This window comes from Ammospiza nelsoni, chromosome 6 (assembly GCF_027579445.1).
Source record: "Ammospiza nelsoni isolate bAmmNel1 chromosome 6, bAmmNel1.pri, whole genome shotgun sequence".
NCBI classification, from domain to species: domain Eukaryota; kingdom Metazoa; phylum Chordata; class Aves; order Passeriformes; family Passerellidae; genus Ammospiza; species Ammospiza nelsoni.
In genome coordinates this window covers 34,160,459-34,176,769 of record NC_080638.1, presented here as the reverse complement: position 1 = coordinate 34,176,769, position 16,311 = coordinate 34,160,459, and positions in this window count along the sequence as shown.

Genomic DNA, 16,311 nt, shown 5'->3' with positions numbered 1-16,311 from the left:
CTCCTCTCTTGCAGGCCACAGTACACCCTCATGAAGTAACTTCTTGTCTTGAGAAAAACAAGCAGACAGGCAGAGTCTGTATTCTTTCATTGCTTGTTTATATTTGCGGCAGGCAAAGGTGGTTGCTGTTGGGAGAAAAGTAGGAAAAGAATTCACGTACAGATACCCTTTTCCAAATCTCTAGCACAATGTGTGGCTGCATTCAGTATCTTCAAGATTCTAGGTACTGTTTCCAATTAACCTGGTGCTGCCTCAGATCACACAGAACCCTTTATACATTGTAGAAAAGTGTATGCTTGGCCTGCTACTCTGAAATTACAAAACTCAAGTCTTTGGCCTTATGGTTCAGGGAGCTGTGGAAGTAGAATGCTTTTGTCCAATGAGTGGCAGTGCTCTGTGGTTGTGCTAGTATAAAAGCAGCTTAAAAAAATTGCATCTTAAAATAGAATGGTCTTCAAAAGAAGAGATAAGGAAATATGTCAATTATTGTACCAATTTCTTTTTTTTTCTTCATGTAATTAACATCAAACTAGAAAGAGAAGTTAAATTGTTGTATTTCTCTTGATTTTTAATGTTTTTACAATTGTGTTACAATGTTTTTGATAAATGATACGGGTTTATGCTAATTTTAATTTTATCAGATTTACAAGCCTGTCTTAATACATAAACCAAATTTTCCTCACAGAGGAACAAGTTACAAGTTTCTGGTTTATTGTATTCCCTCCTTCCTTTCCAAACTCCAGTGCAAAACATAGCCGGAGCTCTTTTTTCAACATTGTGTATGATGAATGTCTAATGTAAATCTAAATCTAATAGGAAATATTTATCCCCTACATAATCTGCAATTTTTTTAATGCTAAAGCCTTTCTCAATTTAAATACAACTCTAAAATTAGATTGTTTTAAGGAAACTGATGGGCATGGCCTTAGCACAGGTATATGGCGGAACAAGCACTACATACTTTTAAGTATGTTTCTGTGAACTTCAAAGAGTGCATGGAATAGATGGGTGCTTATGCATGCATGTAGAATAATAAATATAAAAATCACACATTTATGAACCTTCTTACTTCTACAGCCTTTTTTCGAGACGATCTAGTTGTGTATCTGCTCAAGCACTGTTCAATAAGGAATCTGAGACACTGTATGGTTTACGTCGTCATCCAATAATGTGGCAGTTCCTGGTCTGTGGACCTGCTGGAAAGGCTCCTTTTAGAACTTAATTCCAATTAGAATCAGTTGCCAGACATTTCTGTGCCCCCTGCCTGGTTCTCTGTGTGGCACACAAACTTACCTTTCTGTTTTTCCGTCAATGCATGTGTTTTATTTATTTTATTTATTTTTCATCGGGTCTAAATACTCCACTCCTGAGCTACTGACTTTGCAGCATGGTGGACAGCACTCAATAGTCCTTCCTAACCCCCCAGGCCACTAAAACACTTGAGAGAAAGAAAAATGTTTTTTGAGGAATTTCTATTTTCCATTTGATCTTCTATTCATGTGGGTCCCTAAAATGCCTTTATTCATGCAGCACAATGCCAGGTGCTTTTGCCTAGAAGTGGCCAGCCATGGATGAGTCTTGTGGGTCAGTGTGCTGCCTGCCTCCAGGAGCTGACCCCAGTTTCTTAAAAATACACTTAGTGTATACATTGGTAGAGTGTAATGTTACCATTTTTGTATTATCTGGGTAAGGAAGTACATTTTTAAAAGTCAACAAGAACATTTTTATTTTTTAAAAAAGTTTTTTGTTCTGTGGAGTGACAAAAAATATACTTGTCATTAACATGACCTGTCTCAGGTTTGCCTGCTCAGAGTTTTCTTCATTGTTTAGAAAATACTGCATCTTAGTGCATTGTTTCTGAAAACTGTAGAATTGGTTACAGACAGGTTTTGCAAGATGGATCCCTTAAAAACACATTGCTTGTGACCTATAATAGCATTGCTCTTTGTATTTCTGAGCCTTTCATATGGGAAAATAGGAACTAAAAAGAGATGTCAAAATTTGGTTTCAATGTGATCTGATTTATGCTGCAGCATTTCTCAAACAATGGATGGATACCATACTGATGTATTCTGTGATGTATTCTGCCACTAAGCCCCTTCATTCATTGTCACATGTAAAATTGTGCACAGAAATTCAGTTATGGTGTCAATTCCTTTATCATCTTCAGTGTGGGTGGCTTTGGTGTGAGAGCCTGTACCATTCCAGGTCCAACACATGTTCCACCATCACATGTGGTGGAGAGGCCAGCTGAAATTGTGCTCCTGGGAGCTCTGAGGAGCTGACCAGCCATTTGCCTTGGAAGCCATTCTGCACAGTCAGGTAGCTCATGATAAAATACTTTGGATAAAATATTTTATAATACTGATAAAATACTTTTCTGTGATGACTTCCAGTCCCATTCAGCCACTTTTTTTTCCAGCAAAGCAGTGATTTTCTTCTTATGAATAATAATTTCTTGTTCTTCAGTGTATAAGTTTTCATTGTGTTATGCTGACATTTTGCATGGATGGGCCCAGCATACTATGTCATCTTGACTGCTCACCAGGGCTTTCCTGATCTCTGTGTTACCTGCCACTTCTATCAACCTTGGTAGTTTATTTACTGCCATATGGTGGATGCAAATTTTAAATAGGGTCAATCCCAGTGCCAGTTTCACATACTAGACGTACCCTCATTTTCTGGTAATTTTTTGCTGAAAACCACCTGTGGGACCTGTCTGCTGGTCAGTTATTAGTCCACTTAACCACATAGCTTACCCTGTCTGAAATTTACTGTTTATGGAACAAAGCTGTTTAGTGGACAAAATTTATTTGGTTTTATATCTATATCATCTATCAATGTCTATCTATATCTCTATCTATCTATATTTGTCAGCACTGTAGTATCTGTTCTTCACATTTGTAGCAGATGTGCACATCTCAAGCCTTGTTTCCTTTTGAAAACAGATGTATTTGTCTCCATTTCCCAACTTTTTGTCAATGTCCTCTGCTAATCACTTCAGAAAACAATTTCTGATTTTCACTGAATTTCATACACAATATCTATTGCATAGGATACTCAATAAAATAAAAAACGTTTTTGAGGTCCTAAGTGAAGAAGAGGGATTCTCTGAAAATTCACTTGTTAAAAGACACCAGAAAACACATCTGGGAGAGATGCTCACTTATTCACCCCATTGCTGCTTTTTTAAAGTGTGGTGTACCCTGACTGATGATGAGGTCAGTGACAGGGCAGAGTAAGTGCTATATACTCTGAGTTTGTCCATTTCCCCTTTCTCAGGTTTGAGGCTGGATGTGTGACCTTCCATCCTTACATTCTGTAAATGCATAGACATTGAACATGTTGAGAAATAAGGATTTTTTTTCTGATTATTACATGCAACCAATAATTTTCACTCTCTTCATTGCAACTGTAAAGGGCGAGTAGGATGCTGACTGGTATCCAAAGGCTGTGGATTTTGTTAATCACAGAATCAGTCAATAAACAGAATCTTCTTCATCTTTCACTATTAAGTCTTCATTCACCATGCACTGTACATGTTGGAATGCAAAAAGTGCAATAACAGTGCCAAACATTAGCAGATCAGTATGTCATATGCTCTACTAGATGGTTACACTGGATGTGTCAGGTCTGAATCTCCCTTCTTCACACTTTCTTCATCATCTCATATTGCAGACTGTAAACAGGACTCGAGTCTCCTTCATGTGTCTGGTGCAGGACGTGGTGCTGGACAGGAAAGAGCAAATGGCCAGGGTTGTACCCTAGGCCTGTGTTTCTAAGCCATGCCCTGGGCTGGCCCAGCACTGAGAGCCATTCATTGCCCCACATAATTGAGTGTGGTAGCTCTTCTACAATTGCATTAATGAATGGGTGCATCCTTTATTGCCCCTCCTCATGTAACTGTTTTTCATATCTAGCCCTACTCATATGACATGGAGTTCTCACACCTTGGCATGTTAGAAAGTTAAAAAGTCTACTTCTGGTTTGTGGAAAACCGTGGTTGTGCAACTTCTGAAACAGCACTGTTGAGTAACTTACTGCACTGGAGTGAGAGAAAGCCTCAGGTTTCAACATGAGATGGAACAGAAAAGGGAACTCAAAGTGGCTGCTGAGGGACAGACTGCAGAGTTACAGCGCAGATTACAGGCTCCTGAGCATGTCCAATAAAGCCCTGGTTAATACAACTCTGCTTGCTTGTCACGTTACCCAGGGCAGTAACAGAACATGTGTGGAGCCCCCAGACCTGCAGGCAGACCTGGAAAAGCAGCAGCAGATGACAGGAGTGCTCACCCCACCACGCTGCTCTGGGGATCCCTGCCAAATGCTAACGTGCCTATCAGGGAAGGCACGCTGTAACTTAAATGTTTGTCTCTTCAGGGATGCTTGGTAAGAGACACGAAGAAGTTAACCATGTTTTTAGCTGAAATAGCTTCCATAGAGAGTCTTTGTGGGGAATATAAAGGAAAATGCACATAGCATATCATAACCATCATGGATAACCTACAGAGTATTAAATGTAAATGCCATATTTGCTGGGTGCTGATTTTCACTCTTTTTTCCTCTTTCTTTTCTATGTTAATACAGTCGATTGGAACATGGACTTTAAAGGAGTCTTTGGTTTAACTTTTATTTTAAAAGGAATTTCTTTTATATTCTTTGGAAATGATGTACATGATGACTTTCAAAGCACAGTACTTGCAGCACCGACATGCTCATTGGCTTCAATAGCATCACAGCTCCAGTTTCATTTACCTTGTGTTATTTGTCAGGTTTTGGGGTTTTCTTTGCAGAATGTGTAAAATCAATCAAAAGTGTGATTGATCAAAGTAAAAATATTGTGCAGAGTTTCATATTTGTAAAATAGATGTGGACTGACATCATCTTTTTCCACACATAGAGCTCACCATCACTCTATAGAATATTTACAATACACTCCTTGATCAATATTGTAACAATTACAGAAAATGCATTGTAAATACAGTAGGGAAAGAGGCAACCAGAACATAAATGGAATGACTTTGTTTAATTGAATAGTCCCTGAGCAAATTGTAGTCAATGAGAAACAAAAAATCCATAATTTCAAACCATTTTGCACAATTGACAGGCCCAGGAGAGGAACAGATTAAGGAACAGAAAGATTCCCTACCTTGCCAGTAGAGAAGACTCACTTGTTTTCCCTTTGCTTACCATCATCAGCTTGGAGCTGCAGACTGTATTATTCAATTATTGTATATATTTGGTAAATTACTTTGAAATGTCGTGATGTTTCAAAGCACTGTACGAACTGGATTTTGTGTTGCACAAGACAGTTGCTTATTATTGTGGCTACCAAGTTTCTGCGTGGCAGGACCCGATGTTCAGTACTTATAAAAAATTATATTCTTTCACTGACACTCAGTCTCTTGGGTGGGTGGTACATTCCTGGTGCATTCCACATGCTCTTGTGAATGGGAATTAGTGTCTGAGGCATCCTGATTTTTCTAGCAATAGGAATTTTTAAAATAAATATTCTATAATTTTCTTTCTTTTACTAACAGTTTCTTCTAAAGCAGATCTATATGTTTTTATGAGCCCAGGGGTTATTTTTTAACATAAAAATAAGTTTTTTCCTTCACATATAATATATTCTTCAGCAATTTTTATTTCCAAATCTATAGGAACACGTCTAACCATGCCATAATAGAAAAAGGAAAGGTTTACTTGTATAATAGAAAATTACTTTTGAACTTTCTAGATTGTGTTGCTGTTGGAATGTATATACAAAATCATAAAGTTTTCTGGTGAGAATGGTCTGAATACAGAATGCACCTGAAGATGAGACTAAAATCTAAAACAAATATGAAACTGTTAAATTCACATGTGCTAGGCCTTCCTATTTGCAAGTTTTGGCAAATAATAAAAAATACAAAGCACTTAATGGCTTAAAAATTTGCATGATTTTTCTTGCTTGTAAGCAGTGCAAAATAAGCATGGAATAAATGTGTGTTGTATGTCTTAATATACAGTAGAAAAGACCACTTAATACACATTCAGGGGCTACTGTGGTGAACACATGTAAAGGAGACACAAATGGGAGAGAATGTTATGAATAACTGCATTTATATGGGGAAAATGCAGGTATGTACCTGCACTCTGTTGTTCACTGTTCATAACTTGCCTGTCTAATGTCCAAAATATTTGAGTCGTCAAAAGGAGATGCCGAAGAAAAAAGTAACTTGAATGACCAGTTGCACTGAAGAATACACTAAAAGAGTCGAAATTAACATATTGCAAATAATCTGCAACCATATTGCAAATAATTTGCAAATAATTATTTGCAAATTAACATATTGCAAATAATCTGCAACCAGATATTAATTTAAATTTTAAAATAGCGAATTATGAGAAAGAGGGTAGCATAAACCAGCTGCTTATTCAGGGCTAATATGAAGGTCTGTGTTGCACTGATTATACACAGTGAATAGTCCAAGCCAAGTCTCATTTTTACGTCCCTTGAATGCTTTCTGGCCCAGACAATTCTGTACGGTAGCCATGCCATGTGATTTGTGGCAATGCTGCATCATCAGAGTACTTCTGTAGCAGTAGCAAAGTCAGCATCCTTACTAGCCACATAGGACTTATCCTTCGGAGAAGCTTGGTGACTACAGTGCTAAGACCTCAACCTTGAAAAAACAAACACAAAAGGTCTCAGTTTTTCCTGTTGTTGCGCAGTTCATGGAGGTTTGCGTCATGCCTGAAGCATTGCATTTAGCTGAGAGAGAGAGCACCTAAATTAGATGTCCAAAGTCTAATGAATCTAGGAAAAAATCCCCATATAATTTTAAAATTTTGGAAGAAATTTTTGCACCTGGCAGGCTTTTTAAAAATAAAGTTGCACAAGTCAGATGCACTGGCCTCGGAAAGGATACACAAGTTTATAGCAGCTGAGAATCCGGACCTTTGTACGACAAAAATGGAATTAGATGAAGTTCATTATTCTAAATGTCACTTTTATAATAAAAAAAGAACTTGACAGTGACTGCATGACAAAACCTGCTATGAAAGGGTAATGAGGGGTAAAAGACAAAGGAAGTCTAAATAAGTCCTTTTACCACAAAACTAGAGAATAATAAGCAGAAATTGTAATGGATGTAGAGGAGAAAGAGAAATCTATATTGAGCACTTTTTCTGCCTGGAAAAGACTTATTTAATTTAACAGGGATTAAACCCAATAGGTTTCTATACAGTCTGTGGAGGATTCCTTGAAATTATTGTAGAGGAAAAATATCGCTTTAACAAAAAGCACCTAAATTGACAATGGTCACTCATCAGTGCAGTAGTTTTGCTTTCCCTGCATGTGGCTTCTCTGACTTTTAAAAGTATAATCACAGAGGTGGTCCTAGAATTTATTTCAAGATAGATAATTTCAAAATTGATTTGAAGATAGGCTTCTTTAGCTAATTTTAATCTCCTTGGAGTGGTTGACGTTAGTTAAGAAGCAATAACTTCAGTTTTTTTCAAAGGGTTGCCACTTAAATAAATATGTTGTGGTTTTGGTAGGCCAGAATGTTCCCCATTACTTTAGGTGATTGTAAATTTTTTTCCTTTTAATGAAGAATGTCCTATCTGCTAAGCTGTTATCGTGCACCCCTGCCAGTTGCATTATTGCTTATTGTTACGCTGTGTCACATCACCTATAGGAGCCTGTGAATAGGGACTGAATAAAATACTTGCAATGATATTTAACGTTAGAATTTCTCTCACTATTCCATTACATAAAAATATTATTAATGAAATCTAAAATAAGATTCCACGCCATTGTGGCAAACAGAGAAAATTGACATTTTAAATTCCTCAGTAAAAGTGAAGAATGATTGTATATGGTTATTTATTAAAACATGCCCCAAACAATACCTTAATGATACTTGTACATTGTTAAGAGAAAGTGGGTAAGCTTAGGTAAGGGAAATATTATTTTCTGTAATTTGTATTTATTAGTTCCATATCTTTTCCATCATCCTGTGTGAAAGTCAGCTTAGATTAGCAGACTACTAGGCATCGATGTGCAAAAAAGGGCAACATTGTTTGAAAAATAATAACTCTCATGATGAGTTTTTTATTTTAAGCCAGATGCTTAAAATCATGGGCAATACGTTATTTGTTGTGATGCCTACTGGCATGGTTTGCATACAATGCATATCGAAAAGCCTACCATATAGTTCTGATGAGACCAACCTACAAATCAGTTTCCCAGAAATGAGAATTAATAGAACAAGCAATAACATCCTAATTTCTACATGACAGCTAGAGTAACACTTAAAAACATTCTGCATTACAGATAAATACATCGCTCATTTTCACAAATGGAGTCTGTTTCAATTCTCAGCTGTTGGATGATGATTTGACTTGGAGCAAAGGCAGCATAATTGGGTAACAGCTGAAATGTACTTCATTGTAAAGGGTTGAAAGATCCATTGCTGGATTTTCAGGAGTGTGAATTACAATTCCAATAATATCAGAAGCAACTAATTCTATTCTTTAGAAGTAAGAACATAAAAGAAGTTTCAGGTTTTCTTATTTCAAGCTTTAATTGAGGCCTAGGTTGTAACTCATTTTCATCCCTGAATGGGTGGTAAAAACATACACAGTAGGTAATTCACACTACCTCAAAAACTGTTAGTGCCACAAGAAGACTAATCAGGGTAAGCTTCCAGTAGCAAATTATCAGCTACAAATTAAAACCTTGCCGCCTGTCTGCTAAAAGCAACCTTTCCCCCCCACCCCAACATATTTGTCTGATTAGTAACTGTTGGATTACTACAGGATATGAAGAAAAGGGGGTGATCTGAGAAAACCTTCAAAACATTATGTTTCATAAGTGAACAGGGAACAGTTTTAAGCTCTTATTTTTGTTTTACTGCCTCATTTATGGCATTTTGAAAATCTGCTATTTTTTTCCATGACACACTTGAAAATAAGTCGAGGAAGCAAGATTGATATATAATTTTATTTCAATTGTAATGCATTGTTGTAGGCTATAAGTTAAGGGAAAATGTGCATACATTTGGCAAAGCATCCATACTGCTGTGGATATTTATTTAGGAAGTGACCTATCCCATCCTCCACATGAGTCCTTTGCCCTTTCCAGAGACACATTAAATCAAACGAGTACTGTCTATCATTAGGAGCACTGAATTCCCAAAAATTTTCAGGCAGATATCATGCCTAGAAGAGTTTCATGCCCTTTGAGTAAATCATTGGATTCATTTAGTGCCTGAATCTAGATTTCTAGTTTTCTGTTGTGCTTGTCATAGCAGTCTGGTTTTAAATTAGATTTGAAGTCAAAAGTAAATATAATTCCTCACTCCCACCAATAAGGGAATGAAACAGAAGAGCAAGTGATCAAGTTACGATAAGGTCTCGTGTAATATGAAATATGCTCATTTTTATACCTGTGAATATCTTTCCTGAAAGCATCTAAATAAAAAGGGATGGGGGGACATGATTATTTAAATGTACTTTTTGGGAATAGTCTCACTGTTCTCATTCCTAGCCCACAAGTTATTTAAAAGTGCTAGAAATATTTGCATTATGCACTGAGAGAGCAGCATTTCTGACATTGAGGGTGGGAGATTTTACAAATCACAGGAGACTTGCTCTCTGCCTTAATCTCTCCACACAGAGCCAATTTACAGTGACTTGGGGATTTTTTGGTATGGATGTTTAAGTTAAAGGCACAGTGATCCCTGGAGAAAGGATTTTCTGCACTCTTTGCAAGCCCCTTATTTGTGGGTTGCTGTATACCTGGTGTGAACAAACAACTTACAGCCAGAAAATGTCATGAATATCCTTCCCAAATGCCCATTTTATGCTCTGGATTCCCTTTCATAGACTTGAATTCCACAAAGTGCTTAAGCCTGCATATAACTCCAAATGGTATGCTCACTCTTTAGCTTTAACATGGGGTTGTGTGCTGTGCCTTTCTATCATTAGTCATTGTGATCCTTTTGGACTCCAGTGATAAAAGTAGCACAGCTCATGGTTCCTGTGTATCGGGTGGACTCTTGCCAGTGGGGCAGCAATGTAAGCAGACAGAGAATCATTTCTAGGGAACATATTTTTCACCTGAAGTTAGGTCATGTGCTAATATTGTAACATTCACCCTTTGTCCAAAAGCTATTCAGAAAAGAAATAATGATTATTTCTATATTTTTCATGCATGGATGCTTTTTTAAATGTATGTTATATTTTCAAGTGCTTCATGTTGCCCTGATGGGGAAAAAAATAAAACCAAGAATCCAGGATAAGACACATTGTTCTGCTGATTCCTCTTTGTCTGGGAGCAGGTAGCACTGTGCAATTTCATGACAGTGAAGTATACGGTGTATTTAATCAAGTCAAAGAGTACTCAAGCCAAATTAAATGAACCTGTTATGCTTCTGTACTTCCAGATGCTTCTCTTAATTATGCTTCCTAAGTGTTAGGACTTTTCATCAAACTAGTCATCATCTTGCATCAGAGCCTGGGTGAGTCCTAGACAACCAAAGCAAAACACAATACTTTTATTTTTGAGGTTCCTGACTGTTCCTCATATGTGTTAAGATATACATGAATGCTCATTAAATCTACTAAGATAACTGTTTGATGTGTTACTCAATAGATGAAACATAAAACTGTTCTTTAAAAAATCAGCAAAATTGCTCGGAGGAACAACAAATTCATACATCAGCCCATTCTTTATGTTCTAAAGTGCAATTTACAGGACTGAACTAAAGCAAATGTCATACCTTTAATTTCATAAAAAAGTTATGTACAAGTCTATTATTCAAAATAATCACATAACTGGGAAATTCACTGAACAGCTACCTTTCTGCTCAGCAGGGTGCCATTTTATAGACTTTAAAATTCACTAAGTTCAAGCAGCTTTCGTTCTCAATAATACATGTGCTAAATATGTCACATTAAAAGTGCTTTTGGCATGTAAATGATCCGTTTTCACATAGAAATGCTTTTAAAAGAATCTGAGCTCACTTTTTTGGAAATTATAAGTGCATTGAATTTCATTGTCCTACAGAACCATGTAGAGTTGATCGAAGTGAACTACAATGACAAACCAACCCTTGTCAGCCCTTATATTTATGTATCATTTGAGCTGTCAGAAGTATATTTAGTTGCACTTTCCTATACATATTTTCTACTCAGTTCAAAAAAATAAAAAAAAAAAATTGGTGTAAGGAGGGGCCTGTGGGTTTCTTTTCTAGGCTTAGTGCTCACAAACTCTTCTGTGTATAAAAAGTTAACATTTCACTGGAAGACTTGCAACACGTTAAACTGATTACCTAAGCGAGTTAATTTTTTTCTTAGAACTCAGCAGTACTTCTACTACCGCTTTAATGTTGAAAGATAAGGCAAATGTTTTACAGGTGATTTAGGATGCTTATCCTCCAAAGAGCGAATTCAGAATTCTTATGCATAATATGAATAAAACTGAAAGCATAATCTCTGTCTCTCACTGCTTCATTATACTGCTGCATACTGAACAAATACTCCATACTCTGTATACTGCAGAGTGAGTTTCTTTCATGATGAGTTGATTGTAGCTATTCCCATTCTCTGTGCCTCCATGTAAGGGACCATGATAATGATATCCACCTTTTAAAAATCTTTTGTTCTTTCTTACTAGAATAAGTAAGGCAACTTGAATGCTGTTTGGAAGTCATTAAGGTATTATTCTGGTTCCCTATAATACCGTACATGGCTTCAGGGCTCTCACAGATAGGTGTTTAAGAAAACAAACTGTCAGAATGTTCACTTCTTATTTTAAATATAGAAGCCAGAATTTGTGAGAAGACTCAAAATAAAAAAATTAAACTAGAAAGCCTTGGTTTCAGAGAAAGAGAAGAAAAATAGGAAAGAAACAAATGTATCCATAGCTGCAACTCTAAAATTAAAGGCTGTACCTCTGAGCTGGGTGTAGGATTCCATTTAACTTGCTTTTAAAAAGTGAGATGTACCTTGATCAAACATTAACATATATAGGTGAACATTTCTCCATTATCGTTGCCTGTAATTCACAATGCAAATAGACTAAAAATGTGGGAAAGTGATATGGCATAAAGGCAAAGGCTAAGTATCTGTGTTTGGTACATTTTTAATTAACATTTAAAATTAATTCTTGTTTGTGTTGATAATATAATATCAATCTTTTCACCGTTTCAAAGTTTGAGAGACACAGGAACTGAAATATTTTTTCTGTCTTCTGAGCCAATACAAGATGAAGAGGCATTTACACTTACATTTCTCCTCTTTCTTGGACACATTCCTTGTATATTATGTTTTATCTAAAATTCATCTCAACTGGGAATATTCGTTGATCCTTTGAACATGGAATAACTGACAGAAAGACCTTCAAAAGCATTCAAGCAAAATATTCCAGCCCAATAATGGCTGCCTATCAGCTGGTTATAAGCAGCCATCTGCTCCAGATAGTGCCTCTGGAGAAGCAATTGGCCAAGGCATCCTGAAAGTTGTCCATTTGACTGTGGTGATGTTTGCTAGATGCCAGTAGACATTTTAAGCCTTCAGGGCACTCAGATTAGCTATTGTAATTTTTTTACCACGCATCAGATTGCAAGATTTCTACTGCTTTTGTAATACCCATTTAATAATGAGGAAAACCATTGTATTGAAGTGTCAAATATTTGTTTTACCATCTTTCAGCTTTGTGTAATTATTTCAACAGTCATGACCTTGTCTTACAGGCACTAAGCCACAATAAGACATGTAAAGGACAATAACCTACATAATCCTGGTTTTACATCAAAAATTGCCTAATCAATGTTTAGGATCTGAGTCTGAACTGTTGATGTCCACATACTCCTACCTCTTAAAAATAGATGAACTTCTCCTGAAAGAAATGCTTTTATAACGTCCATTCCAGAAATGAGATGTGAAGAATGACCTCAGATTATGTCTAAACATGTTCATAACACAAATACTCTCTAAAAAATCCTGAAATATGAAATAATTTCTTTAAAAATGTTACTTTTATATGTGAAGAATTTCTAAATTCTAGTTCTCAACAGCTGCAACTCAGTATATCACATATATTGCCTCATACCCCCTATGGAACTGTCATTCAGAATAAATAATAGGAGTCTACAGACATTGCATTTACTTCCTAGAATGTAAAAGCTGATAGTCTTTAGTAAAGTACTATATATTTTTGCCTATTTTTTAATTCTTTGGCATAATACTTTATCATAAATCCTATTTCTTTTTTTTATTTCATAAAGGTAAGTAGTTTATAAAAAGATAGATTTTCATTTTAAATAAATTCCATAGGACATTTTTATAAGGATTTCTTAATCCAACTCAGACTTGGTGCCAGGAAAAAGTGCTTTCATATATTTCTGGCTTCATACAAATTCTAACTTTGTGTCTGGCATTCAAAGCCATTTACGGGGATTTTTGAATTACTGACATTTTTAGGCCTTTAGATGTTGTGGATGCAACACTGAAAGTACTGATTTACTTTTTAACTTTCTGCAGTATATTTTAATAAAAAAGAAAGTGAATAACATTGCTTAACTTTGAACATAAAAGAAATCTCGGTCTCATTAAGTCAACAGTAATGCTCTCCTTAACTTCAAAGGAGACCATGATTTCATCCAACATATCTAACAGTTCCGTAAAACACACAATGAAAATCACTTTACAATATTGGCAGTCAGAGTAGGCATTTTGCATGCATCTCAGTAAAGAAAAGGCACAAGCGTTCTCACTTATTTACTAATGCATGACAGCTAAAAATTAAAAGAGCAGAGGAATTTTTTGAGAGACATTGTGTTAGAACTCTGGGAATATTAAGTGTGTACTGCATCCATGTCAAATGAGACTTAAAATCTACGCTGTGAAATCACAGTTATGTTATTCTGAGTACTCTCTTATTTGCTGGCTATGAAATATGTTGCATGATTTCTCTTCATGAGGACACAATGTTCAGGGTGTGTGGCTCAAATGCACACACCAGCACAAGCAACCCCATGGGCTCAAAACAGAGAACACTCCAGTACAGTTTCCATAAGTGCGCAGTAAATTCGGTCACCTAAGACTAAGTGTTAATGCATATTCTGTTAGTCATATTTTTTATGCTAATGATGAAGCAAGTCTAAAGGCATACCTTGAAAAAAACTGCAGGAAAAGAGAAAAGATTGGACAGATGCATTATAGTGAATTTTAATATGGCTATGTGTAATTACTTTAGTGTATATTTTAGCTTACTTAAACTCGAAGTGGGACAAAGGACTTGAGAGGAATCATTTCAAGGCTGCAGGGGAAAATGTGTAGAAATTTTTTAATATTATGTAGAAACAAAGAAGAAAACTCACCCAAAACCTAATGTTTTCTGTCACTCACTCTGATGGTACCACAGTCATTGTCAAGAACAGCTTTCTAATAATGAAGGCATAGTTTGAGAGAATGACTTGAATACATGGTGTTGCTGACCTTCTGGAACAACATTTCATGACTGCTCATATGTCTCAAGGTCTTAATTGCAGATAAAGACTTTTCATTTCATAAGAAAGGGTTTCCAAACCTCTGGTGTATTATAGTAGTCTTTATCTGGCAATATTTTCCACTCTGAAAACTGTTGTATGTTGATTTCAGCTCAGTCCTTATACTGATAATATTTTCTGACCTTTCCTATGACTAACAAAAGAGATCTAGCACTTCCACATTCCTACCTTAACACCAGAGGAGTCTTCTGCTTACGCAAGGCTGAAAAGCTTTTACATTCTCTCTGCAAAGAGCATGACTGATAACAGGTTGGTAAGAGTGGTGTGGGATGATGATATGATATATCATCCTCCTGAATCTTACAAAAACTAAAAAAAAGAAGCATTGCAATTTCTTATGGACAATTTTGCGTCTGGGTCTTTGATAGCCAGTCTCTGTTCTTCATCCACAGAGGGTGTCAACAAACATTTGCATTACTGCATTCTCCCCAGGTGTGTTAGCCCATGCTGGTTCTGTCTCTGCAGCTCCTCACTTGTGTGTAGCCTATATGCCCATCTTTAATCTCCTTATCTATATCTAACTCATTTATGCTGGGGAGTTTTCAGGAATTCTCTTTCCCAGCTGTTAGTTATCACAGTTGGTCTGAGCCATGCTCTCTGCTTACATGAGCACCTCTAGGCTTTTTCAGCTGAAGCCAAGCAGGTTGTTTAAACCATTGCTGCATCATCACGAACTGTGGCTTAAGCTACCATGTCTCTATCTTCACACTGGAAATAACAAATGCTGAGATTCAGTCATTGTGTCAGAGACGGTGAAATTCAAGAGCAGAGTCCACATTCTTCCCTTAGTTGATTTTCTTACCTCTGGCTCAGATCAGTCTCCACTATGCATTAGTATTTGACATTCAAGTGATTCCCAGGGGCACTTCTAGGACAGATTGAGCATCACTGCAATTAAGCACTTTTTAAGTCCTTTAAAATTTTACAATAAGAAATAATAAAAAAGATGCTGATATATATATATATAAAATTAAAAGCCAACAAGTCTCCAAAATAGAGCACAAAGGGCACCATTATACATGGACGAATAATTAATGGTGCATTCCATTTTTCATTAAAGAAGAGGATGAAAGAAAAACTTATTTTCTTAAAGTAACAGAACTTACCTTTTGAGGATAAAATGGATTTTCTGATCTTTACAATATGCATAAAACAATACTGCAGAGAATTGGTGCTTCAATAAATTGTCCTATTGTTTGTGAAGAGTCTTGTATGTGCCTGTGTCATAGAGAAATCCTTTGTAATTCTCTAAGTGACTGTAATAACCCTGTTTATTCTGGGGTTTGGAGAGTTTAGAACTGCTGTGCAGGGAGCCTGTAGCAATCTGTGAAATCACTGTTTGGCACAGCAGCTATTCACTTGGACCACAGCTTCCTCCAGGTTCTCATTTCATGCACTTGGCCATGGGAATAGTAATCTCTGACTGGCATCCGAGAGCACTACTGCAATACAACAACTGCTAGTCAGGCAGGGTCAGGTTGTATATTCACAAGCATCAATGGCTTTGTTTTGGATGACAGTCGTGCTTCCCATCCCCTCCCGCTGATATTGCTCCTCTTCTAAACACAGTTCCTGTCTCCACTGTGAAAGATCATCTGCTCACAGCACAGTCAAACTACTGCAGCTGAAGTACAAGAGCAGTATTCATGCTTTGGGATACTTTAATATACTCTGATTTGTTTGGCAATTATGGATGCTCAGTTGATGGTTATAGAAAATGTGCAGTCATCTCCGAGGGGAAATCATATAG